Source organism: Zea mays, chromosome 6 (assembly GCF_902167145.1).
Source record: "Zea mays cultivar B73 chromosome 6, Zm-B73-REFERENCE-NAM-5.0, whole genome shotgun sequence".
Lineage (NCBI taxonomy): Eukaryota > Viridiplantae > Streptophyta > Magnoliopsida > Poales > Poaceae > Zea > Zea mays.
In genome coordinates this window covers 90,312,051-90,339,797 of record NC_050101.1, presented here as the reverse complement: position 1 = coordinate 90,339,797, position 27,747 = coordinate 90,312,051, and the positions used below count along the sequence as shown (strand labels likewise).

General features: G+C 47.9%; 1 pseudogene across 1 annotated transcript; it reads right to left on the bottom strand.

Moving 5' to 3' along the window:
* Positions 1 to 21,649: 21,649 nt before the first annotated feature.
* Positions 21,650 to 27,201, bottom strand: LOC118472200 (DNA-directed RNA polymerase subunit beta''-like; annotated as a pseudogene). The gene is made up of 2 exons (XR_004850209.1): positions 26,035 to 27,201; positions 21,650 to 25,735 (listed from the first exon to the last, which is right to left on the bottom strand). The product of XR_004850209.1 is annotated as a DNA-directed RNA polymerase subunit beta''-like (transcript).
* Between the last annotated feature and the right edge of the window lie 546 nt (positions 27,202 to 27,747).

Genomic DNA, 27,747 nt, shown 5'->3' with positions numbered 1-27,747 from the left:
CAAAGCTTAGTTATAAACCCTGATTAGAGCTAGTATGAGCAAATAAGTGTAAACTAGAGTTTGCTTTGGGGTGAGATCTTAAAGGACAAGGATAGGTCTTGCTTAATAGAGAAGCTTTTCCTCCAGAAGATGGACTAAATTGTGTGTGACACTCAAGAGTGCTTGAGTAACTTTGAAGCTCGATTTAGGGCCCCAAAATTGAACCTTGTGATCTAGTTGTGTTTTGCCAAAAGTCAGAATACAAAAGTTGTAGGGCCTGGAAAGTTGAACAACTTTCATGTGTTGAGATTTTTAAGTAGTGTAGAGAAAGTTGGAGTAAATTACAAAAGTTCAATTTTGGTTCTGATTTGGATTTGCTAAAAATAATATCAACTAGCCAACCTTGGACCTTTGTAACTTTTTGTCTACACACATTTTGAAGATGGTCATTATAACAAAGTTATAGAGCTGCATTAGGAGTGTAAGTTTGGTTAAGTAACCTGTCCCTAAATCTATTTGGAACTGGGAGAAAAACCAGTCCAAACTAGAGTTGTCAGGATTGTGGGTTCCTGACTTAGTGCAGAATCAGGATCTGATTTTTTGTGTTTTGGTGCAACTTTGGAGTTCTTTACTGCTCTATCTATGACGTTATGGGCTATGGCTACGATATCAAAGTTGAGGAGCATATGATAGTGAACAAGTTTCTTTAAGGAAGTTGGTTCAACTGCTGTATGAAATCTTGAGTAAAATGCATCAGAATATGCACTGGCTTCTATGAATGAAGCTGGATACTAGTGTGGGGTGCTCGACTTTTCATCATCATAGCTGATGATCCATATGTTTTTGGTCCGATAATGCTACAACAAAAACAGAATATATGAAGTGTGATTTCAGTGCCATGGGGTATGAAGATGGCGATGTTAGTCTTGATGGGCAAGTGGTACCCAAAAAAGACACTTTTCGTTACTTAGGATCAATGCTTCAGAAGGATGGAGACATCGATGAGGATGTCAGTCATAGAATTAAAGCTGGATGGTTGAAGTGGCGGCAAGCGGCGGGTGTCTTATGCGACCCCCGGGTGCCACACAAACTAAAAGGCAAATTCTACAGGACAGCAATCCGGCCGACTATGTTGTATGGAGCAGAATGTTGGCCCACTAAAAGACGACATGTCCAACAACTATGTGTGGCAGAGATGCGTATGTTGCGCTGGATATGTGGCCACACAAGGAGAGACCGAGTCCGGAATGATGATATACGAGAGAGGGTAGGAGTGGTGCCAATTGAGGAGAAGCTTATGCAACATCGTTTGAGATGGTTTGGACATATCCAACGAAGATCTAAGGAGGCACCAGTGCATATCGGAATAATTAGGCGTCCTGAGAATGTGAAGAGAGGTAGAGGTCGACCAACCTTGACGTGGACAGAGGCTGTGAAGAGGGACCTGAAGGAGTGGAATATTGATAAAGAGCTCGCCGTGGATAGGAAGGGGTGGAAGTGTGCAATTCACGTGCCAGAATCTTGATTTATAGTTTCGCTTTTCCTCTTTAATCGTTTGACCTTTTCTTGTGCCCATTTAGATGTTGCTGGTTCTTGTGGGTTTTATCTCTTTTATGTGTTTCCCCGTTTCGTCGTTTTTCGGTTCTCCTTTGCCTTTGTTTCCCCTTTTTTTCTTTGGGGGTTGAGCTCTGAGGTTTTCATACGGGGTTTCATCTCTAGCCTACCCCAACGTGCTTGGGACAAAAAGGCTTTGTTGTTGTTGTTGTTGTGTAATGCTACAACAAAGTTGGAGAGCCTTAGTTGGTGAATAAGTTTTCTATTGTGAAGTTTGTGTAGTTCTACAGAAAAAGGGAGTAAAACACCCCTCAAGTTGCCTTTGTCAGTCAAATAGGAGCATGAGGGGGTTGATTCTTTTCATACATGTTCGCCGGGTTTAGTGAACCTTGCCGCCGGCATGAGATCTCATGCCACGATTCGAGCCTCGACAAAATTGGTGTTGTGGTGGATTGGATACCGCCGAAGGGTAAAGATCGTGGCAAGAAGAGCTCAAGCCCTGCTCCAAGTCTAGCTATCGTACCGATTGCCTTTACTGCGCTTGAGTGGTTGCCATCACGGAGCTCGTCGTTCTTCCTATAAGTGCCACATTGAAACATATCTAAAATTAATACCAGTTAAAATTTTCAAGATTTATCAGATTATGCACCAGATTATGAAGTTCAATCAAAAGCATGTGAGTGCGACTGGTTGTAAGCATTGTCATTGTCTAACTTTTCAACCGGGTGTAGCCTATGCAGAAAAGAAATCAGAAGCTAAAGACACCAGTTTCGATCATCCACTACACTACTCAAGATCATCCAAAGGTGCAAATGGAAGAAGTCTCGATACAGAGAGGTGGTGACAAATGCAAACCCAACTCAATCTTTCTGAATTGTTCACTTATCTTGATTTTGATGTTAAGCACATAATTTATTATTCAAGATAGTGAATGACTCACATGAGACATCGCCACCTAGCATACTAGTGACATCACAAAGGATTTCAAACACATCCTACACATGCTAAGTGCCAATCTCAAATGGTGAACATGTTTTGGATTCAACAAGTAATAGTTAAGCTCACAATATGTAAACAAACTTAGCTCAACAAAATTGTATCAATATGAGCAAAAAGAGCCTAAGCTTGCCATAGCATCATCATGTACACACAGAACATACTACTAGGAGCATAGTTAAAATCTAGCAGTTATACACATGAAGTTCAAAATATTGCATGAGATGCAGATATAATACAAGAATCAAGAAAGGAAGACTAAAATCTACATGAAAAATAGCAGAAAAAGAAGAAAAAACAAAAAAGGAGTTCTCGATAAAAAAGGGAAGCAAACGCCCAATTCCCCTTGCAAATGTGCAAAAGTAGACTGGTCAAGGGATTTAGTGATGGTCATGAAGAGAGTTAAAACGAACATCAATGTGCTTGGTCCTTGAATGCAACACTGGATTCTTGGCAGAACTTATGGCACTTGTGCTATCACAAAACAGAGGCACATGATGCAAATCCAAGCCAAAAATCCCGTAAAGTATCCATAATCCATAACAACTGCGAGCAACAGCTAGCAGCAGCGACATACTTAGCCTTTGTGGTAGACTGGGTAACGCTAGACTATTTGCACGAAGACCAGGAAACCAGCAAAGTCCCTAAAAAATGATGTTGGGGGTATGCTTTGTAGCCGAAGATCCTAAAAAGAACACCTTCGAAAGGTCTTCTCAGAAGCAAGCGCCGAAGCTATTATCTATAAAGCTTCGGCACAAAGACAAATCTCAAGATGAAGGGTCGAACCGACTTTAAGATGAATTGACTTAAAGACACATGATGTTTTGTGTCATTATTGTAGTCGATTGTAAAGGACATAAATGTAATTTTGCACAGGTTACATCCTGTGCCTATAAATAGGTGAACAGTATCCCGACACTGTTCACACGATCCTGTAATCACTGGCACGTTGCGTTTGAATCATTGCTTCCCATCAAGGCGAAGGTATAAATGTGCCCAAATAACATGTTTTAATACTTATATACTCATATAATAAAACATGTGAATATATTTTATACTTTATATTCATTTCTCATTGTTTATTGTTTTACAAATATGATCACGAAGGTGAAATCTTCGTGATATTTTTACTCATGCCCTTCGTCTGAAGCTCATTAAATCCTTGGGGAGATAATGCTTCAGCGGACGAAGGGCATTTATACTTAACATCTTTGTGTTGCCTTGTTCTTAATTCATAGCATTTGAGAACAAGTCCCCAACATTGGCGCCCACCTCCGGTGAACTCACTTCCACTTTCTGAGCTGATGGCTTCATTCAAAGCTGGAGTTGCTTCGGCTCTGAAGCTTGTACTCCCGATAACAGGCGGTTCATGCTCAGAGCCGGCTAACAAGAAGCAGAAGAAGGAGGCACAGAGAAGGGTACAACATGTAGGGGTGCAAGGACCCTTCATTAAGTCAAGATGGTCTCACATCCCGATTACCTTCTCCCAAGAGGATCTTCAGCTCAAGGATTACCCTCACAATGATGCTATGGTTATCTCTTGTGTTATCAAAGGATTTCTGATCCACAATGTTTTGGTTGACACAGGCGGTGCATCGGATATTATATTTGCTAAGGCCTTCAGACAGATGCAAGAGCCCGAAGATAAGATCCATGACGCCACACATCCCCTTTGTGGCTTCGGAGGAAGGCAGATTATAGCACTTGGCAAGATCACGATGCCAGTAACCTTCGGATTTATCAACAACACAAGGACTGAACAAGTAGTGTTTGATATTGTTGACATGGAGTACCCTTACAACGCAATCATTGGTCGTGGTACTCTCAATGCTTTTGAAGCAATTCTTCATCCAGCATATCTTTGCATGAAGATACCTTCGGATCAAGGGCCTATTGCTATTCATGGAAGTCAGGAAGCTGCCAGAAAGGCCGAAGGAAACTGGACAGATTCAAAAGCAATCCATAACATAGATGGAACTAAAGCTTGTGAGCAATACAAGTACAGAAGGGAGAAAGCTGCCTCGGTCGATCAGCCGAAGCCCATGCTCTTATGTGACGATATAGCAGAGAAGAAGGTGCTATTGGGATCTCAATTGTCTGAGGAACAGGAGAAAACTCTGATAAGGTTTCTGTTCAACAACAAAGATGTCTTTGCATGGTCAGCTAATGATCTCTGCGGAGTCAACAGGGATGTTATTGAACACTCGCTCAATGTTGATCCATCCTTTAGACCCAGAAAGCAGAGGCTTCGGAAGATGTCTAACGACAAGGCCGAAGGTGCTTGGAATGAAGTGAAAAGACTCCTCAGCGTCGGAGTCATCAGAGAAGTGAAATACCCAGAATGGCTAGCCAACACTGTTATGGTAAAGAAAGCCAATGGTAAATGGAGAATGTGCATTGATTTTACTGATCTCAACAAGGCTTGTCCGAAGGATGAATTTCCATTACCAAGGATAGATTCTCTGGTAGACGCAGCAGCTTCGTCAGAGCTCATGAGTTTACTAGATTGTTATTCAGGCTACCATCAAATCTGGATGAAGAAGGAAGACGAGCCAAAAACCAGTTTCATCACCCCCAGTGGTACATATTGTTACCTTCGGATGCCGGAGGGGCTCAAGAATGCTGGAGGAAGCTTCAGCAGAATGACAGCAAAGGTCCTTCATTCTCAGATAGGCAGAAACGTGGTAACATATGTTGATGATATCATAGTAAAAAGCACGAAGCAAGAAAATCACATTGCTGATCTGCAGGAGACATTCGCTAATTTTAGGCAAGCTGGTCTGAAGCTGAATCCGGAAAAATATGTCTTCGGGGTAAAGAAGGGGAAATTCCTTGGTTGTTTGGTTTCAACAAAAGGGATCGAAGCTAATCCAAATAAAATCGAAGCTATCCTTCGGATGGAGCCGCCAAGCACAAAGAAAGGGGCTCAACGACTGACAGGAAGACTGACATCTTTGAATCGATTTATATCTAGATCAGCAGAGAGAAATTTACCATTCTTTGAAGTGCTGAAGTCAGCCGAAGTTTTTCAATGGGGATTAGCTCAGCAAAAAGCCTTCGAAGAACTGAAACAGTATTTGATAGATTTAACAACTTTAACTCCACCAGCGCCAGGGGCTCCTCTACTGTTATATGTGGCAGCTTCGCACTCTGCAGTAAGTGCGGCGCTTGTTCAGGAGAAGCTTGAAGGGCAATTGAAAAAGCAGGCCCTAGTATACTTTGTTTCCGAAGTTCTCAGTTTATCAAAGAGAAATTATACAGAATTGGAGAAGGTGATGTATGCTGTTTTAATAGCCTCCATAAAGCTTCGACATTATTTTCAAGCATACCATATAATTGTTCCTTCTTCACAGCCTTTGAAGGATATTATGAGAAACAGAGAAGCTACTGGAAGGATTGGAAAGTGTGCTACGGAACTCAATGAGTTCTGCATTGATTATGTGCATAGATCTTCGATTCAGTCCCAAGCGCTAGCAGATTTCATCGCTGACTGGACGCCAGGGGCTCAGGAAGAAGAAGCAACTAAAGATAATGAAGCTTGGACAGTATTCTACGATGGTTCCTGGGGAACCTTCGGGGCAGGTGCAGCTGCCGTTTTAATTGCACCTTCCAAAGTTAGAACATGCTACGCAGTGAAACTTGATTTTAGTTGTACAAATAATATTGCTGAACACGAAGCTTTGCTTTTGGGTCTTCAGAAGTTGAAAGCAATGGGGATAAGAAGGGCGGTCCTCAAAACTGATTCCCAAGTTATTTCTGGCCATGTTGACAAAAGTTGCAAAGCAAGAGATCCGATGCTTGAAAAATATTTGGATACAGTTCGAAGACTTGAAGCCTCCTTTGAAGGGTTTTCTATTAAAAATATTCCACGAGGAGAAAATGAACACGCTGATCTACTAGCCAAGTCAGCGGCACAGGGGCTGCCATTACCTTCGGAAGTTTTCTTTGAAACAATAAAAGCACCTTCGGTTGACCTTCTTGAAAGAGCAGTGCTCAATATATCTCCTGTTTATAGCGAAGATTAGAGAACTGAGATCATGTCTTTTCTACAGGCAATTTCCTTTCAGATGACGAAGCCTATCAAAAGAGAATAGCGGCAAGAGCCCGTCCATATGTAATAATAGAAGGGGAGTTATACAAGCATGGAGTCTGTTCTCCATTACTCAAATGTTTATCCAGAACTGAAGGTATAGAGCTGATGAAAGAAATACATGCAGGCCTGTGTGGATCTCACATCGGATCTAGGCCTTTGTTGGGTAAAGTTTTTTGTCAAGGATTCTATTGGCCGAAGGCAGCTTCGGATGCAGCAGAATTAGTCCAAAAATGCGAAGGTTGTCAAAAATGTGCAAGAGATCAAAAACAACCTTCATCTCTAACTCAATTAATACAGCCCACTTGGCCATTGCAAAGATGGGGCCTTGATTTGCTAGGCCCACTTCCACCAGCACAAGGGAATTTAAGATATGTTGTAGTGGCAGTGGAATATTTTTCTAAATGGATTGAGGCGAAGCCTTTAGCCACAATAACTTCGGTTACTGTTCAAAAGTTTTTCTGGCAAAATATTGTGTGTCGCTTCGAAGTGCCAAAGGCCATTACCGTGGACAATGGAACGCAGTTTGATGCCGAAGCTTTCAGAGGGTTTTGTGAACAAATTGGCACGAAGATCCATTTTGCATCAGTTCGGCATCCGGAGTCAAATGGACTTGTCGAAAGAGCTAATGGCATTATAATGACAGGAATAATGAAATTAATCTTCAACAAGCCCAGGGGGAAGTGGCCGGACGAATTAATCAAAGTGGTGTGGAGCCACAACACAACAATATCAAGGTCAATAGGTTTTACACCATTCAAATTGCTGTTTGGTGACGAAGCAATAACCCCAGAAGAAGCTAAAGCGGGATCAATAAGAACAATGGCTTCGGCAGAAGACGAAGCTGATTATTCTGTGGCAAAAGATGCTATAGAAGGGATAAGGCTTCAGGCTGTAGAGAATATCAATAAATATCAAGCTGAAACAATAAAATGGCGAGACAGAAAGGTTCGGTTAAAAAATATTAAGCCAGGACACTTGGTACTTCGGAGAGTTGCCAACCCAGACACAGTAGGCAAGCTACAGTTGAAATGGGGAGGGCCTTTCCTGGTAGTATCTTCGTCAAGACCCGGTTCCTACAAGCTGAAGGATATGGACGGCAGCGACATTCCTAGATCTTGGAATGCGGATGAGCTTCGGCGGTATTATGTGTAACCTGATGTAATCTTTTTTATTCTTTCCTATGGCACCCTTTTCCTTTCCAAAGGGGGAGAAAGGTTTTTAATGGGACCACAACATGTAATTTCTCTTTTTCTTATATCAGCTCTACAAGAGCAGTATCCCCCGAAGATGTAAATCTAAAAACTGCGCATGCACCATCGAGTGCAACGAGAAAAAAGAAAAAACAGGGAGAAGCTCGAAAGACGTCCCTAAGAGGATGCAGAGTACGATGAAGCTACAAAAAGTCGTTCCTAAGGGAGCACAGCGTAAGTTTTCTGCTCAAAAGTCGTTCCTAAGGGAATGCAGAGCTTACAGCGAAAAGTCAACGCTGATTCCGCCGAAATAAAAGGCGAAGCGCGAAAAGTCAACGCGAATACCGCCAAAATAAAAGGCGAAGAAGCTCCTAAGGGAGGCTTACAGCGAAAAGTCCGCGCTGATACACCGAAAAATAAGTGGTGAAGCCGAAAAATAAACGACAAAGATTTGTTATTCCTAAGGGAATAAGAGTGGTAATTATGGTTTTGTATGTGTCTTTGAACATTCATTTGCACGATACATTTCATCATACATTTGCATTCATAAACATTCACTTAGACATACATAGGATCATCATCATCATCACATACAAACTTGCTTCGGCTTTGAAAGATAAGGCTTCAGAAAAAAGGGAAAAAGAGGCAATTTTATGCTTCGCTGGGTACGCAAAGAAGGGAAGGTGTTTTTCGCCTTCGGCTCAAAAAGTATTAATTTCGTCCACACCAAAGCATTTCATACATTGACGGAAAGGTAAGATTATATTACAAGGTATGGATAAAATCCACAAAGTGAAATTTAATTACATCATATACAAGTTACCACAGGAGTTTTTTGAGCTATTTCTACAGGCCATTCGAGCTTCGACAACATCCATGGAGCTTCGACTTTTTTTTACTCTATAGCTTCAGCTTTGGCTTGGTCAACCTGTATGTAAGTATTATAAGCTAAATTCAAAATTCAAAGGAAAAGGTAAGCATAAGGTATAATATTGTTACCAGCTTAAGGTGGCTCCGGGCTTCGTCACCAGCTTTCTCTCGCCCACCCTTTGTCCATATCACCTTTATAAATTTATTCGCAATGCTTCGGGCGAGGTTAGGAATATCATCTAGAATTGCTGGTGACAGGCTGAAATTGGGTTTGTTGATAATTTTTCCGTGCTCACAGCTAGATTTCAGGAACGCAGCAGCGGTGCCCCGAGAAGCTACCAGGGCACAAAAGTCGTCGTGTCCGGCAATGTCGGCGTTTCGACCCTAGGGGGTCTCTGGACCGACGAGTAAATTGTCGCTGCGTGTCCCAACCCAGATGGGTCGGCGCGAGACGAAACACAAGGGGGAACAATAAGGGGAACCGCGGCTCGTGTTGTCTTGCGCCCAGGGCGGATGCGCTTGTAGTAGGGGGTTACAAGCATTCGCGAGGGAGAGAGAGAGAGGGAGACTGTCCGTCAGCCCGTTCTCCCGTGCGGCCACCTCCTCGTACGAGGGCCCTGGACCTTCCTTTTATAGATGTAAGGAGAGGGCCCAGGTGTACAATGGGGGGATGTAGCAATGTGCTATCGTGTCTAGCAGAGAGGAGCCAGAGCCCTATGTACATGCCGACGTGGCTGTCGGAGAGGTGTTGCTGCCCTGTTCATGTGATGTCGTGGCCGTCGGAGGAGCGCTCAAACCCTGTAGAAGTACAGCTGTCGGGGCTGTCGGATCCTTGCTGACGTCTCCTTGCTTCCGTAGGGGGCTGAGAGCCGCCGTCGTCATGGAGCACGCGGGGTGCCATCATTACTTGTTTACCGGGGCGAGCCAGATGGGACGCCGGTCTTGTTCCCCATAGCCTGAGCTAGCTAGGGGTAGGGTAATGATGTACCCCCCTGCGGCGTGGTCGGTCCGAGCCCGAGATCGGGCGAGGCAGTGATTCCTCCAAGGTCGAGGTTGAGTCCGAGCCCTAGGGTCGGGCAAGGCGGAGACCGTCTTCCGAGGTCGAGGTGGAGTCCGAGCCCTGGGGTTGGGCGAGACGGAGACCGTCTTCCGAGGTCGAGGTGGAGTCCGAGCCCTAGGGTCGGGCGAGGCGGAGCCCGTCTTCCGAGGTCGAGGTGGAGTCCGAGCCCTGGGGTCGGGCGAGGCAGAGCTTCCTATGGCGCCTGAGGCTAGACTTGGCTGCTGTCAGCCTCACCCTGGCGGGCGGCACAACAGTCGGAGCAGGGCAGGCGGCGCTGTTTTTCTGTCAGGTCAGTCAGTGGAGGGGCGAAATGACTGCGGTCACTTCAGTCCTGTCGACTGAGGAACGTGCGTCAGGATAGGGTGTCAGACGATCCTTGCATTGAATGCTCCTGCGATACGGTCGGTTGGCGAGGCGATCTGGCCAAGGTTGCTTCTCCATGAAGCCTGCCCGAGCTGGGCCTCGGGCAAGTCGAAGGTGCGCTCGTTGCTTGAGGAGACCCTCGGGCGAGACGTGAATTCACCTGGGTCTGCTGTTCTTGCCCGAGGCTGGGCTTGGGCCAGGCGAGATCGTGTCCCTTGAGTGGGTGGAGCTTTGACCTGTATTGCGCCCATCAGGCCTTTGCATCTTTGTGCTGATGGTGGTTACCAGCCGAGTTTAGGAGTCTTGGGGGTACCCCTAATTATGGTCCCCGACAGTAGCCCCCGAGCCTCAAAGGGAGTGTTGGTATTCGCTTGGAGGCTTTGCCGCACTTTTTTGCAAGGGGACCGGCCTTTCTCGGTTGCATTTCGTTCCGGTGGGTGCGCGCGAGAGCACCCGCCGGGTGTAGCCCCCGAGGACTTAGAGGAGTGGTTTGACTCCTCCAAGGTCTTAGTGTCTTTCGTGACGCCTAGGCCGGTTGGGTTGTTCCCTCATGCGATCTGATCGTAACCCGGGTGCATGGTCAGGTTCTGAGTTCTCGTGCTGGTATGTTGACGCTGTCAACGGTTTGGCCGGAGCCGGGTTTGCGAGAGCAGCCCCCGAGCCTCTGCACAGAGTGAGAGGACGGTCAAGGACTAACTCAGCTTTTATCATACGCCCCTGCGTCGCCTTTCTGCAAGGAGGAGGGGGGAAAGCGCCATGTTGACCTCGGAGGGCGCCGAACATGGTGTCTCCAGTGAGTTCCTAACGGGTGATCCGAGTGGACGCCCGTGCCCCGTTCGATAAGGGTCGGCTAGTGGCCCAGAGGCGCGCTCCAAAAGTACCTGCAGGTGATTTGCCGGACCCGGACCCGTTTGATAGGGTCCGAGGGCTCGATGCGTCCCTCTGATGGGATTCCGTTACAGAATCGCTCCTGTTGGTCTCGGAAATGTCCTAGGGTACCTCGGGAGCGTAGCCCGAGCCTCGGCCATGTATCGGACGTACCCAGAGTCATCCCTCGCTCTGCGTGTTCTGAGGCAGCCGTCGAACCCTTCGGGGGGCCAGCCTTCGAACCCCTGATCAGTAGTGGGCGCGGAGCCCGAGTGGCCTGAGGCGGCTGTTGAACCCTTCCGAGGGGCCAGCCTTCGAACCTCTGACCAGTAGTGGGTGCGGAGCCCGAGTGCTCTGAGGCGGCTGTCGAACCCTTCCGAGGGGCCAGCCTTCGAACCCCTGATCAGTAGGAGGGCTCGGGGCCCGCTTCCTTCGCATTGAAGGATCCCTTTTGGAGTATCCCCTTTCCCGGTCCCTGTAGCAAGAGAGAGAAAGGGGAAGAGGAAAAGGATACAAAATTTGAATGATGTGGCGCACCTTTTTTGACGTGGTCATTATGGCGGAGGTGAAGCGTCGCCCGCTTCGCCTGCCAAAGGTGTCGCCTGCCCTGCCGCGAAGTTAATGCGACGGGACGAGTGGTTCATGGGGCAGCCGTTGCGCGAGCCGTTCGAGGAACGGAACACGGGCGCGTCGTCTTCACGTCGCGGGAGAGGGCTCTCTCGCTGTCCCAGGAGGGGACGTGAGCCTGCAGACGATTTGACCGCCGCTTCCGCTCGCCTGCTGCCGCCATTACTGTCGGCCCACTTTTGGCCATATCGATCGTCGCACCTTCTCCCGCGGTTGACTGATCCGTGACCGATGCGCCTGGTTGGCACTGTTGGGACATGCGCAGGGTCGCCTTGAGTCGCGACACCGGTTCCGCAGTTGAGAAGGCGCAGTATTGGCATAAGTGGTGGTGCGGTTTTTCGCACGTAGTAACTGGCGTGTCGGTTACATGACGTGTGGGCCTAGGCCTCCATGCTGGGTGCGTTGAAGTCGAAAGGGTGCATCCCCGTGGTGCAGTTGCATGCCGCCTGCATGGTGGTCCGCCCTTTCACCCGCTGGGTTAGGCGAAGGTGGAGGAGTGCTTGTAACCGCTGGGCGGTTACACGCTCCGCGCGCGGCGGGTTTGGCTTCTTCTGTCCTGGCCAGCTTGCACGATGCGTGGGACCCAGCCCCCGTGTCGTAGGGGGAGGACCTTTGAGCGTGTTGGTGAAGACTTAGTCTGCGACGCCTGAGGACGCGAGTGGGGTGAGTCGCCTTTAAAAAGGAATCGACCTCCTGGGTGGTAGCCATGCCTTCGCACTTTCCTCATGCATCGCGCCCTTCCACCTTCTGAGCCCCCGGATGGGGAGCGCCCGCGTTGTCTTCGTCTCGTTGTGGGAGGAGCGCAACCTCGTGGAGGTTGGTACCTTTCAGCCATCGCTCGGCTTCAAGGATTTTCATCAGGCCGCCCGGCTGCATCCGCTCACCAATGGTCACCCAAGACGGTGACCACCAGTTTGATGGTGGGGAGAAGCAAGCCGGGCTGCGCCTCTGCCCTGCCCTCAGCTTCAAGGATCTTCATCATCCTTGCTGGGGCGGAGGGCGAGCTGAGCCGAAGCTCTACCTCCCGTACGGGCCGGTAGGCCACCTCCTCCTTCAGCATTTAGGGGAGAGGGCGCTCACTGGCCTAGCGGAGGGGCGGACTTCGACAACGCGGGACCGATTGGCCGCAAGCGTCGTCAGCTCCAGCATGCCTGGTTCGCTGGCTCAGCTGGCTCTGGCACAGCTTCCGGTGCCACCTCCCACCGCTGGGCAGAGCGTGGCTATCTGCCCGCCGTACGGGCGGCTGTTGCGCCGCGTGCACCGGGGGACCGCCCAAGACATCGCGCGCTGCTAGGGCGGCGTTCGTGTTCTTGGGTTGTCCTGCCCTCGCTCCGGCACGACGCCTCCGCACGGAGGTCGGTGCTCGCCCGTCCGGGAGGATTCGAGCGGGGATCTGCCGGTGGGCGGGTGGACACCACCGTCGGAGCTGAGGTGGTGGCAGCTGGAGAAGGCCTCGTCGCCGATGAGATTGTCGGCACCATCTGCGCTCTGGGCCTCTGGCTCTTTGGCTTTGATAGCTTGTCCTCGCCCCTCGAGTGGGGACATGGGCGAGAACCTTGTCGCAGCAGCGTCTGCCCTGAGGTCATCGCTGCTGCTGTTTGGCCGCCCGGAGCGGAGGTCGTTGTCGCTATTGCTGCTGCTGTTTGGCCGCCCGGAGCGGAGGTCGTTGTCGCTGCTGCTGGAGTGGTCGGCGGCGAGCCACCTGGAATTTTGTCGTCCCGCAGGCCCTCCAATGTGGGGGGTTGTTCGTACCTGCGGGAGTGGAACTGGAGTTCCGTTTGTAATGGCACCTTGAGTGCCGGTGTCTGTTCATTGTGGCTATCGGGGCCTGAACATTTAGGTATTTTTGGTGCAATACCGTGTTTCTTCCTTATTTCGAGCACCAGGTCTCGCGTGTCGGCTAGCTGAACCGCTTAACCAAGTGTGAGTTGCCCTGCGTGGAAGGTGACGAGTGAGGTATCCGTATCCCGGAGGCGTAGGAGTCCCTCGGCTCGGTCGGCCTTGCCACTCAAGGCTTCTCTTGCTCAGTTAAAGAGAACCCTCGGCCGCTCTGCGATGAGCCAGAGCCGGAGGCAGCGGTGTGAGCGTGGACAGAGGCGGAGTTGGCTCGAAAAGAAGCTTCATCAGCCGGAGCATGGCCGGGTCGTCCACTAGCGGAACCAACCCTGGAGTCGGGCCGCCGAGGCCATGAGCCGGGCTGGCGTCCTCGGAGACAGCTGGCTGAGGCTACGGAGCGGCCGGTCCAGCCATCTACTCGGGCCAGGTTCCTGGAGGAGATCCTGGCGGTGATGGCTCAGGCGCAGTGTTGACATCTTCCTTCGAGGTGGAGATCCTCCGACCGTGTTGCTGTCCGAGGCCGGGTCGGATTCCGCCGAAGGTGGAGTCGATGCCGAGGGTGCTGCTGTCCCCCTACTGATGTCTGAACCTGCAGGATCAGTTTGTCTGTAGTATGCGTATGTTTTTTGCGGCCGCCGAGGCCCAAACATATCATCGTCGTGTTGTAAAGCTGTGTTTCTTTTCCTCCCGTTTCGAGTATCCGGACTTGTTTGTCGGTAGCAGAATCGCTCATCCGAGCGAGAATTACTTTTCACAGAAGGTGATGAGTGAGGTATCCGTATCCCGGAGGCGTAGGAGTTCCTCGGCTCGGTCGGCCTTGCCGCTTACGTGTACTCTTACTCGTCCGCAGGATTCTGTTATCGATATAGTCGAGAAGGCACAAAAAATCGTTTCGGCAGAAAAGTTTTCGAGCGTTAAGACTTGTTCGGTCAGCGGAATCGCTTATCCGAGCGTGAGTTACTTATCGCAGAAGGTGATGAGTGAGGTATCCGTATCCCGGAGGTGTAGGAGTCCCTCGGCTCAGTCGGCCTTGCCGCTTACGTGTACTCCGTCGTTTTCAGGATCCCACTATCGAAGTAGTCGAAAAGCGCGAAAGACGTTCTGACAAAAAGACTTTTTCCGAGGAAAATTTTGATGCAGAGGGGGTTCCCCCCTTCTAGCCCCTGAGGGAGGGTCAGGCTTTGCCGAGGCAAGGCTGACCCTTCCTTGATGGTTAGACTTTATTTGTGTATGTAAACGAGGTATATGAACGACTTGAAAACATCTTAAGTGTAGAAGCGAGGTAGCTGTCGGATGTTCCAAGTGTTGTTGTAGACCTCGCCTTGACTGTTGGCCAGCTTGTATGTTCTGGGCTTCAAAATCTTGGCGATGACGAACGGCCCTTCCCAGGGAGGAGTGAGCTTGTGGTGCCCTCGGGCGTCTTGTCGTAGCCGAAGCACCAAGTCGCCCACCTGGAGGTCTCGGGACCGAACCCCTCGGGCGTGGTAGCGTCGCAGGGACTGCTGATACCTTGCCGAGTGTAGTAAGGCCATGTCCCGAGCCTCCTCCAGCTGGTCCAGTGAGTCTTCTCGGCTGGTCTGGTTGCTTCGGTCGTCGTACGCCCTTGTCCTCGGGGAACCGTATTCTAAGTCTGTGGGCAAGATAGCCTCGGCCCCATAGACTAGAAAGAACGACGTGAAGCTCGTGGCTCGGCTTGACGTTGTCCTCAGACTCCAGACCACTGAAGGGAGTTCCTTCATCCATCGCATGCCGAACTTGTTTAGGTCGTTGTAGATCCTCGGCTTGAGTCCCTGTAGAATCATGCCATTGGCACGCTCTACCTGCCCATTCGTCATGGGGTGAGCTATGGCGGCCCAGTCCACCCGGATGTGGTGGTCCTCGCAGAAGTCCAGGAACTTCCTGCCAGTGAACTGGGTGCCGTTGTCGGTGATGATGGAGTTCGGGACCCCAAAGTGATGGATGATGTTGGTGAAGAACGCCACCGCCTATTCGGACCTGATGCTGTTTAGGGGTCGGACCTCAATCCACTTGGAGAATTTGTCGATAGCGACCAGCAGGTGCGTGAAGCCCCCGGGTGCCTTCTGTTAGGGACCGACGAGGTCCAGACCCCACACAGCAAACGGCCAGGTGATGGGTATTGTTTGCAAGGCCTGAGCGGGCAGGTGCATCTGCCTTGCGTAGAATTGACACCCTTGGCAGGTGCGTACAATTCTAGTGGCGTCGGCCACCGCGGTTGGCCAGTAGAAACCTTGTCGGAAGGCGTTCCCAATGAGGGCTCGAGGTGCTGCGTGATGACCGCAAGCCCCCGAGTGTATTTCTTGCAATAGCTCCTGACCTTCGGCGATGGATATGCATCGTTGGAGGATGCCTGAGGGGCTGCGGTGGTAGAGCTCCTTTCCGTCACCCAACAAGACGAACGACTTGGCGCGCCGCGCCAGTCGCCGAGCTTCGGCTCTGTCGAGGGGTAGCTCCTCGGTGGAGATATTGCAGGTACAGGGTCTGCCAGTTTCGATTAGGCGGGACCCTATTCCGCTCTTCCTCGATGCGCAGTGCCTCACCCTCGGCGGTTGAGGGTGCCTCGGGCTGAGCCGAGGGTGCCTTGGGATGCGCCGAGGCCTCCTCGGGCTCGAGCGTGTCGTCGGTCTTGATGGATGGTTGATGTAGGTCTCGGGAGAAGACGTCTGGGGGAACCGTTGTCCGCCCCGAGGCTATCTTAGCCAGCTCGTCCGCAGGCTCGTTGTATCGTCGAGCGACGTGGTTGAGCTCGAGCCCGTAGAACTTGTCCTCCAGGCGTCGAACCTCATTGCAGTAGGCTTACATCTTCGGGTCGCGGCAGTGTGAGTTCTTCATGACTTGGTCGATGACAAGCTGCGAGTCACCACGAGCGTCGAGGCGCCGAACCCCTAGCTCGATGGCGATGCACAACCCGTTAACGAGAGCCTCGTACTCGGCCACGTTGTTGGACGCCGGGAAATGGAGGCGCAGCACGTAGCGGAGGTGCTTCCCGAGGGGTGAGATGAAGAACAGGCCCGCGCCCGCTCCTGTTTTCATCAGCGACCCGTCGAAAAACATGGTCTAGAGTTCCGGTTGGATCGGAGCTGCTGGAAGCTGGGTGTCGACCCATTCAGCCACAAAGTCCGCCAAGACTTGGGACTTGATGGCCTTCCGAGGAGCGAACGAGATTGTCTCGCCCATGATCTCCACCGCCCACTTTGCAATCCTACCCGAGGCCTCTCGGCACTGGATGATCTCCCCCAGGGGGAAGGATGACACCACAGTCACCGGATGAGACTCGAAGTAGTGTTGCAACTTTCACCGCGTCAGAATCACCGCGTACAGTAGCTTCTGAATTTGCGGGTAGCGGATTTTGGTCTCGGACAGTACCTCACTGATGAAGTAGACCGGCCTCTGGACGAGCAATGCATGCCCTTCTTCTCGTCTCTCGACTACGATCGCGGCGCTGACCACCTGAGTGGTTGCGGCTACGTAGATCAAGAGGGCTTCTCCGGCAGCGGGGGGCACCAAGATGGGCGCACTTGTAAGGAGCGCCTCTAAGTTCCCGAGGGCTTCCTCGGCCTCGGGGGTCCAAGTGAAGCGCTCGGTCTTCCTTAAGAGGCGGTACAGGGGTAGGCCTCTTTCGCCGAGGCGCGAGATGAAGCGGCTCAGAGCCGCAAGGCATCCCATGACCCTCTGTACTCCTTTAAGTCCTTGATGGGCCCCATGTTGGTGATGGCCGCGATTTTCTCCGGGTTGGCCTCGATGCCCCGCTCGGAGACGATGAACCCCAGGAGCATGCCTCGGGGGACTCCGAAGACACACTTCTCAGGATTGAGTTTTACGCCTTTTGCCTTGAGACACTTGAATGTCGTTTCAAGGTCAGTGAGGAGGTCGGAGGCTTTCCTCGTCTTGACTACGATGTCATCGACGTAAGCCTCGACCGTTCGGCCAATGTGCTCTCCGAACACGTGGTTCATGCACCTTTGGTATGTCGCGCCTGCATTCCTCAAACCAAATGGCATAGTGATGTAGCAGTACATGCCAAAAGGTGTGATGAAAGAAGTCGCGAGCTGGTCGGACTCTTTCATCCTGATTTGGTGATACCCTGAGTAGGCATCGAGGAACGACAGGGTTTCGCACCCAGCAGTGGAATCCACGATTTGATCGATGCGAGGCAGAGGGTAGGGAACTTTCGGACATGCTTTGTTTAGACCAGTGTAGTCTACACACATCCGCCATTTCCCACCTTTCTTTTTCACAAGCACAGGGTTGGCTAGCCATTCGGGATGGAATACCTCTTTGATGAACCCTGCAGCCACCAGCTTGTGGATCTCCTCGCCTATGGCTCTGCGCTTTTCTTCGTCGAATCGGCGCAGAGGCTGCTTCACGGGTCGAGCTCCAGCTCGGATATCCAGCGAGTGCTCGTCGACATCCCTCTGTATGCCAGGCTTGTCCGAGGGACTCCACGCAAAAACCTCGGCGTTCGCGTGGAGAAAGTCGACGAGCACTGCTTCCTATTTGGGGTCGAGCTCGGAGCCGATCCGGACTTGCTTGGAGGCATCATTGCTGGGGGTCGAGAGGGATGGACTTAACCGCCTCTGCTGGCTCGAAGTTGCCGGCGTGGTGCTTCGCGTCTGGCACTTCCTTGGAGAGGCTCTCCAGGTCGGCGATGAGGGCCTCGGATTCAGCGAGGGCCTCAGCGTACTCCACGCACTCCACGTCGCATTCGTACGCGTGTCGGTACGTGGATCTGACGGTGATGACCCCATTGGGGCCCGACATCTTGAGCTTGAGGTAGGTGTAGTTGGGGACGACCATGAACTTGGCGTAGCATGGTCTCCCCAGCACTGCGCGGTAGGTTCCTCGGAACCCAACCACCTCGAACGTGAGGGTTTCCTTTCGGAAGTTGGAGGGAGTCCCGAAGCAGACGGGCAGATCGAGTTGCCCAAGGGGTTGGACGCGCTTCCCGAGGATGATCCCGTGAAAGGGCACCGCGCTGCTCGGATCATGGACAGATCAATCTGCAAGAGCCCGAGGGTCTTGGCGTAGATGATGTTGAGGCTGTCGCCTTCGTCCATGAGGACCTTGGTAAGCCTGACGTTGCCGACGATGGGATCGACAATGAGCGGGTACTTCCCCGGGCTCGGCACGTGGTCGGGGTGGTCGCCTTGGTCGAAGGTGATGGGCTTGTCGGACAGTATAGGTAGACTGGCACTGCCACCTTCACCGAGCAGACCTCCCGGCGCTCTTGCTTGCGGTGCTGAGCCGAGGCGTTCGCCACTTGCCCACCGTAGATCATGAAGCAGTCGTGGACCTCGGAAAACTCCTCTGCCTTGTGGCCCTCCTTCTTATCGTTGTCGTGGGCTCTGCCACCTTCCGTCGGGGGCCCGGCCTTGTGGAAGTAGCGCCGAAGCATGACGTACTCCTCAAGGGTGTGCTTGACGGGACCCTGATGATAGGGGCACGACTCCTTGAGCATCTTGTCGAACAGGTTGGCGCCTTCGGGAGGCTTCCGAGGGTTCCTGTGCTCGGCGGCGGCGACAAGGTCTGCATCGGCGGCGTCGCGTTTCGCTTGCGACTTCTTCTTGCCCTTCTTCTTGGTGTCACGCTGAGCGGACGCCTCGGGGACGTCTTCCGGCTGGCGCCCCTGAGGCTGCTTGTCCTTCCGGAAGATGGCCTCGACCGCCTCCTGACCAGAGGCGAACTTGGTGGCGATGTCCATAAGCTCGCTCGCCCTGGTGGGAGTCTTGCGACCCAGCTTGCTCACCAGGTCGCGGCAAGTGGTGCCGGCGAGGAACGCGCCGATGACATCTGAGTCAGTGATGTTAGGCAGCTCGGTGCGCTGCTTAAAAAATCACCGGATGTAGTCCCGCAGGGATTCTCCCGGCTGCTGGCGGCAGCTCCAGAGATCCCAGTAGTTCCCAGGGCGCACGTATGTGCCCTGGAAGTTGTCGGCGAAGGCTTTGACCAGGTCGTCCCAGTTGGAGATCTGCGCAGGAGGCAGATGCTCCAGCCAGGCTCGGGCGGCGTTGGAGAGGAGAGGGGGAGGTTGCGGATGATGAGGTTGTCATCGTCCGTTCCACCCAACTAGCAGGCCAGCCGGTAGTCCGCGAGCCACAGTTTCGACCTTGTCTCCCCCGAGTACTTGGTGATGGTAGTCGGGGTTCAGAACCGGGTCGGGAACGACGCCCGTCGTATGGCTCGGCTGAAAGCCTGCGGACCGGGCGGTTCGGGCGAAGGGCTCCGATCCTCCCTGCTGTCATAGCGTCCCCCACGCCTGGGGTGGTAGCCTCGGCGCACCTTCTCGTCGAGGTGGGCTCGACGGTTGCGGTGGTGGTGCTCGTTGCCGAGGCGACCCGGAGCTACAGGCGCTGTGTCCCACGTGCGCCCGGTGTGGACCGAGGCTTCCCGCATGAATCAGGAAGTCACGGCGCGATGCTCTGGGGGGTACCCCTGTCTTCGGGAGGCAGAGCTTTCGGCCCGTCGGACCGCGGCATCCTCCAGGAGATTCTTGAGCTCTCCCTGGATACGTCGCCCCTTGGTGGTGGATGGTTCCGGCATCGCTCGGAGTAGTATTGCCGTTGCAGCCAGGTTCTGGCCGACCCCACTGGAAGCCGGGGGCAGCCTTGCCCTGTTATCGTTGGTGATGCGGTGCTGGACGTCCTGGGCCAGATGACGCGCTTCTATTGAATCCGATTATAAAATCATTCTTTAGAAAGCCACACAAAAGATGATTGTCTTATAGGCATTAAAGATATAGATCTAACCTGACTTGGCCCCCTGAATGCATATATACTTTACCTCTTCCATAATATAGTATATTCTCTCTCCTACAACTCTAGGTTGTATATTCATACGCCTTTCGAACTATTTAGTTTTCCAACTAAGAGGATTATCCGGAATCATGCATGAATTGGGCTAAGCTAAAAAAAGAAAGACTATTTCAAAAACTAGTTAATTCAATGATGACCTTCCATGGATTCACCTATATAGGCTGCGGCTAACGTTGCAAAAATAAGAGCTTGAATACCGCTTGTAAATAATCCAAGAAACATGACCGGTATAGGGACTACTAAGGGGACTAAAGAAACAAGAACAACAACGACTAATTCATCCGCCAATATATTTCCGAAAAGTCGAAAACTAAGTGATAATGGTTTTGTGAAATCTTCTAGGATGTTAATAGGTAAAAGGATTGGGGTTGGTTTAATATATTTTTGGTTAATAGGTAAAAGGATTGTCCTCTGATAAAAATTGAACTTCAAAAAAGGAATTCTTTTGATTCAAGCATCTCTTTCTCAACTCAGCAACTTGAAGTATTAATCTTATATTTAATATACCAAGAAATCACATCTGATCATAATATATATCAATACCCTCTAATATATAACAATATTTCCCTTCTTTTATCTATGCAAAACAAAAAAGTAATTAATCCTATAAATCTACGCAGTTGCTCAAGAATTCACTATTCTTCTTAATCAACGATTTCTTATATAGAGAGAATGGCCCTCAGAAATTGCAAATACTAATTTGTTAAGAATTAATCGAATTGAAGTCATAGTGTCATCGTTGGCAGGAATCGATATATTCGCAAGATCTGGGTCACAATTTGTATCGACTAAAGAAATAGTAGGAATCCCCAAAATGGCACATTCCTGAAGAGCTATATACTCTTTTTGCTGATCAAGGACGATCACAATGTCAGGCAACCTCGTCATATATTTGATCCCGCCGAGATATCTTTGCAAGGTAGATAATTTTCTCTTTAAGATTGCCGCATCTCTTTTTGGGAGATGGTGGAATTTTCCCATTTTTTCTTCTACTCTTAAGTCTATAAATTGAGAAAGTCTAGTTTTGGTAATCGACCAATTCGTTAACATACCGCTGAACCACTTTTTATTAACATAATGACAACGAGACCTTATTGCAGCTGATGCTACTAAATCCGCTGCTCTTTTTTTTGGTACCAACAATTAAGAAGCTTTTTCCCTGACTTGCTGCATCAAAAACTAAATCACAAGCTTCTGATAAAAAACGAGCTGTTCTAGCAAGATTTGTAATATGAGTACCTTTACGCTTTGCCGAGATGTAAGGGGCCATTTTGGGATTCCATTTCTTAATACCATGACCAAAATGAACTCCCGCTTCTATCATCTCTTTCAAATTGATGTTCCAATATCTTCTTGTCATTTTTTCCACACTTCCTTTTTTTTCTTTTTTGTGTTACCATTACGGAATTCATTTCTTTTTGAAGATTAAGAAAGAGCCGAAATAGCTTGAAATAAATAATAATTGTTCCAATGGAACCTTCTTGACCATTGATACACGGTATAAACATAGCCTTAATGAATTAACTGACTTCTTTTACTTATTAAAATACAATTTAAATTTAAGTACAAAATCGAAAATCAGATCTGTTAGCATTCTAAGGTCAAAAGTATAGTTTAAATTAAAGTAAAAAAATTGCTTTATGTATACTTAAATCGTATAAATAGGGGTAAACGGGGTCTCTGATGTTTCATAGAAATTGTTTGTTACGTCAGAATCAGAAGAAACTAATTCTGTATGGAGAAACAAAATATCTCTCATTTCCGACGCGAATAGATTTTTTTTGAATTTCTAAATAAAGGTTCTTGTCTTGTGGGGAACGATGCACAAATTTTTGGAATCCGGTACCAACAGGTATAATCCCCCCCAGAACTACATTTTCTTTCAGACCTTTCAACCAATCAATACGACCGCGTAGGGCAGCTTTTGCTAAAACTCGAGCAGTTTCTTGAAAACTTGCTTCAGATATGAAACTTTGGGTATTCAGGGAAGCCCTTGTTATTCCCAATAAGATTGCCCGATAATAGATCGATTCATCTAAAGCCCGCCCTGCTCGTTCCGCTCGCAATAGTCCTATTAATTCCCCAGGTAAAAAAACATTAGACATTCCATCTTCGGAAACCCTTACTTTTGATGTTACTTGGCGTATAATAATCTCTATATGTCTATTATGGATCTGTACCCCTTGGGATCGATAAACCTTTTGGATCTTATTAACCAAAGAGATACGACTTTGGGCTATGGTTAGCTCAGCTCCAATCAAGAATCCCCAGGGAACCCCAAGAATTCTTGGTATACGTTCATTCCAATCCTCAATTCTCCTTTCGAGATTCGGCGATAGTGAATCAATTGAACGCGCTTCGAAGATTTGTTCTACTTTTGGAAGACCTTGCGTTATATCACTGGATCTCAATTTTTCATATATAAACGTAACTAACCTATCTCCTTTGTAAAGGATTTTTCCATAATGACCATGAACAGTTGCTCCTATAGTGGCCAAATAAGGCTTAGCTGCTCTTAGAACAAAGGAGTCCATATTAACAATGAAAATTTGACCAGATTTTTTTATGTGTAATTTAAATAGACATAAATTTTCACAAATAAATTGTCCAAGGTGAATTATTGCCAATGTCTCTTCCCATGAGTCATGATGGAGAAAGTGCCAATTCAAATGGAATGGCTCCAACATGATGTTACTGTCAAAATTCGAAATCCTTTTATTTTCGTCTATTAAAGAGTATTTAAGTCCTTGAAGTACTTGTAAGGTTTGTTTCAAATTGTCAAGGAACAAGTATTTTTTTAACAAGATCTGATTATGCGTTAATAAATAGTAAGATGAAGAAAAATTCGATATACTAGGTACAATAACGCCTAAGAGCCCAAAAATATCTCGAATAGGAATTCTAGGATTCGATTCTTTTACCGCATTGGGATATTTAGAATTCTTGAATAAACCAATTCGAGAACAGTTGGATGCCAACAAAATCATCAAAGATGGATATTCTTTATTTCGATTCAACAAGGTGCCAATAACTTCTTGATGTTGGCTAAGTGATTGAATCTTCGCCTTGGAATAAAAGGAATTGGTATTGTTGCGATCTAACCTATTATTGGGAATCAATCCTACACTTGTCCTATCATACCTTCTTCGTGTATACAAAATAGTAGACTTGACTAACTCAATTCTTAGGAAATCGTGAATTAGATCATTTGTTCTTACCTCAACAAGAGAAGCACGAGCTCCCTCTTTTTCTTCTTGTTCCCAATTCACTACTAAGCAAGTTCGAACGAATTGACTATTCGTGTGATAAATTCTTTGAGTTAACTTGCTATTTTCATGAGAAATAAAATTGACAAGTCGAAGTTGGAGATTATCCTCTTCTTGCAGGAGATCCTGCGGGAAAAGTGTTGCTAAATTTATCCCTTCGTCCATTTCATATGCGACTGCAGGTCGAACCGAAACAAAATACTTTTCCTTGCTTTTGAGAAATATTTTCCGTTGAACATAAACCCAATTTTTCCTTTTTTTATTCCTTAGAATCTTTTTTTCTCTTTCTGGTGGTATCAAACTGCCACCTAATATCTTATCCGCCTCTTCAGGAAAATGAATATCTCTGGAAAAGGTTTTGAGTTCTGTATGGCTTTTTTTTATCTTCACTCGGACCAATCCACCTAGTCGACTTCTTGTATTTTTTGTGAGTTGTGTATCGACTCCAATAATACTATTGTCAAGTACCTTTAGGGATGAGGATCTCGGCAAGATATGCAGTTCTTGAAGAATGAAAAAAAACCGATCTACTTCTTTTTGGTATTTTAGACTAAATTCTTTTATTCCTCGATGCTCAATAAAACCCTCTTTTTTTAAGATAGAATCTTCCTCCGGGCTCCCATATTCGTCTTCTGAGTCTTCCTCTGAGTCTTCTTCTGAGTCTTCTTCTAAAGTCCCATATTCCTTCTCTGAGCCATCTTCAGAGCTCCCATATTCTTCTTCTGATTCTTCCTCTAGGATTTCATATTCGCCCTCTCCCTCTCGAGTCCTATATTTGTTCTCTAGGCTCCCATATTCTTCCTCTGAGTCTTTCTCTAGAGTCCTATATTCGTCCTCTAGGATCCCATATTCATCTTCTAGGGTTTCATATTCGTCCTCTAGAGTCCTATATTCGTCTTCTAGGATTTTATATTCGCCCTCTCCCTCTCGGGTCCTATATTTGTTCTCTGGGCTCTCATATTCGTCTTCTGAGTCTTCCTCTCGAGTCCGATATTCTTCCTCTCGAGTCCTATACTCTTCCTCTTGGGTCCGATATTCTTCCTCTAGGGTCCTATATCTAAATTTAACAATTCCTGAACCCCTTTTATCTTTTCTGTATCGTGGATCGTCAAAATAAGCAAAAATAGTATTTCTACGTAAAACGCCCATAAAGGGTATTTCCATTGAAATACCCAAACAGGATATTCGCTCTTTTTCTTGTTCTTGATGATATTGTAATGGAACGACGAGCCTATTTCTTCGCTTTTTCACCAACAAATCTGAATTATCTTGAAGAATGGAAGGATAGAAACAATTCCAATGACCGTTGAACATGATTCGATCTGGCGTTAAATAATCAAGAATTTCTCTATCTTTTTTACCAAAAGTATCCAACAGTCTATGGCTTACTTGATCATTAGCCATTGAGAAGTCAAAGATATATCTTCCATCAACAGAAAAAGAATAAGTATTCATTTGATCTTGATCCTTGTGCAGCGAAAAAGATGCTATACTGGATCTGCACATACTTACTGACAATATCCATAAATGGCTTGTTTTTGGTAATCGACGAAGATTACCATATTGATATTCGGGCGCATGGTAAACATCAGTACTCCAGTGCATTTCCCCGTCTGATTCGGAATAAATATGCTTTTGTACCTTTTCTTTAAAATGCAAAGTGGACGTTCCGGCACGAATCTCCGCAATTACTTGTTCAGATTCTACATATTGATCATTTTGCACTAGAATCAAGCTTTTTAACGGAATATTCACACTATGTAGAATATCCTGACTCTGAATAGTTACATGCAAGTCTATATAGCATAGAAAAGCAGGCTGCCCATGACGGGTACGTGTGGGGTGAACCAAATCCTCATTGAATTGGATTTTTCCATTCGAGGGGGATCGTATAAGGTCGGCAGTACCCCCTGTGAATACTCCACCAGTATGAAAAGTTCTTAATGTTAATTGAGTCCCCGACTCCCCAATTGATTGACCCGCAATAATACCTACAGCTTCCCCCAATTCGACCAGATCCCCATGAGTGGGACTCCGCCCATAACATAATTGACAGATCCAAGATGTGCTCCGGCAAGTAAAGGGGGTTCTAATATATATTGGTTGTGCTCGAAACGGTTGTGCTCGAAAGGCAGTTATGAATCGATTGACTAATCCAATTCCAATATCTTGATTTCGAGTCAATCCTTTGCTAAATAGTCTTTCTTCAGTCGCCGATGTCACCTTTGGTACCGGAAATCCTATATGACCATCGTTGTTGCGAATGGTTCTCTTGGGGCGGCCCACCTAGAACTAACTCCCTTAAATCCTTGACTACATGAAATGGGGGGTCTGACTGGCAGGAAAAGAATCGAATGGACGGAAGAGCATTGTAGCAGAGCATAGAGATCCGAAGCAATGCATTCATCAAGATATCATGGATTGTCGCGAAAAGCTAGGATGGAAACTGGTTATTGGCTATGGCCCAAGCTATTGTCTTGCAGTGGAGGCGAAGCAAGCATACTCATCATTGCTAATACACGACCAATTAGTGTTTGGACAAAAAGTTTTTCCGTCATCCCATTTTGAGGACTCACAGAAATACCTTGGATAGTACCACAATCTCTTCTACGCACAATAATATGTTGAACTACTTCAACAAGTCTACGTGTAAGATAGCCAGCATCCGCTGTTCGTACAGCAGTATCTACAACCCCTTTTCGGGCTCCGTAGCAGGAAATTATATATTCTGTCAAAGAAAGTCCCTCGCGTAAATTGCTTTGAATAGGTAAATCAATCATTTGTCCTTGAGGATCCGCCATTAACCCTCTCATACCTACTAATTGGTGTACCTGAGCTGCATTTCCTCTGGCTCCTGAAAAAGACATTAGATAGACTGGATTAGAAGGATCCGTTATTCGAAAATTCGAATTCATTTCTTGTTACAAATATTCACTTGTAGCATACCATATCTCAACGGATTGGCGTAATTTTTCTACCGCGTGTATAGCTCCATAATAATAGTGTTTCTCCAAAAGAAAACTCTGTTGTTCCGCGTCTTGGACTAACCATCATTTAGAGGGTATTGTTAAAAGATCCTCGATTCCTAAAGAAATCGATGTAGTAGTGGCTTCATGGAAGCCCAGAGTCTTTATTTGATCCAGTATATGGGATGTATATCCCATTCCGAAATGATCTATTAATCTGCTAATAAGTCGTTTCATAGCAGTTCCGTCTATCTCTTTATTATGAAAGACCAGGTTGGCCCGTTCTGCCATACATAAGTACCCCCTTTTTTTGGCTGAGTAGGATTCGACAATTGCTGAGTAGGATTCGACAATGGGCCTGAGTCAGTGATTCAAAAACTTAATTTACTCCCTTTCCTCAATCTCAATCTGGATTTGCGCGGCAAAAAAGATGGTACTAGCGAAATCGGAATGCCCCCCGAAAGGGGCATCGCCGAATCTAACTTCCTTGTTTAGATAGTGTATGAATAGGCCTGACTAAATCCTTGTATGGCTTCCTATATTTCTCTATAAAAAGAAATATGACCAAGAGTGGTTCGAATGTATATAGAACGGATTTCTTTTTTTCTATTTCCCACTACTAGATAGTGGGCATAAATCTCATGATAAGTCCCAAAAGATTCATATTGAACTTCAATCGGAACTTCTCTTGACCCAACGATGCGTTGATCTATTTTCCATCGGAGCCACAAGGGACTGTTTAAACCGATTCATTTTTGTCTATAAGCTCCCAGTGCATCATACGAACTAGAAAAATGGGGTTCTTTATCTTTCGTATACTTATAATAATTGTTAATATTGTAGTTTACTTTTTTATTTGGAGAGTTTCCGCAACTATTATATCTATTTGCACAAATACCTAGACGGTTTCCAATCGTTAATACATAAAGTCCGATAAGCATGTCTTGGGTTAGCACGCAAATAGGATCTCCAATAGCGGGAGACAGGAGATTCATATGAGAAAACATAAGTAAACGGGCTTCCGCCTGAGCTTCCAAGGATAAAGGTAGGTGAACAGCCATTTGATCCCCATCAAAGTCCGCATTGAAACCCTTACACACTAATGGATGTAAACAAATAGTACGTCCCTCTACTAAAGTGGGTTGGAAGGCCTGTATGCCTAATCTATGTAGGGTAGGTGCTCTGTTCAACAGTACAGGATGTCCCCGCATAACTTCTTGAAGTATTTCCCATACAATGGGTTCCTTTTC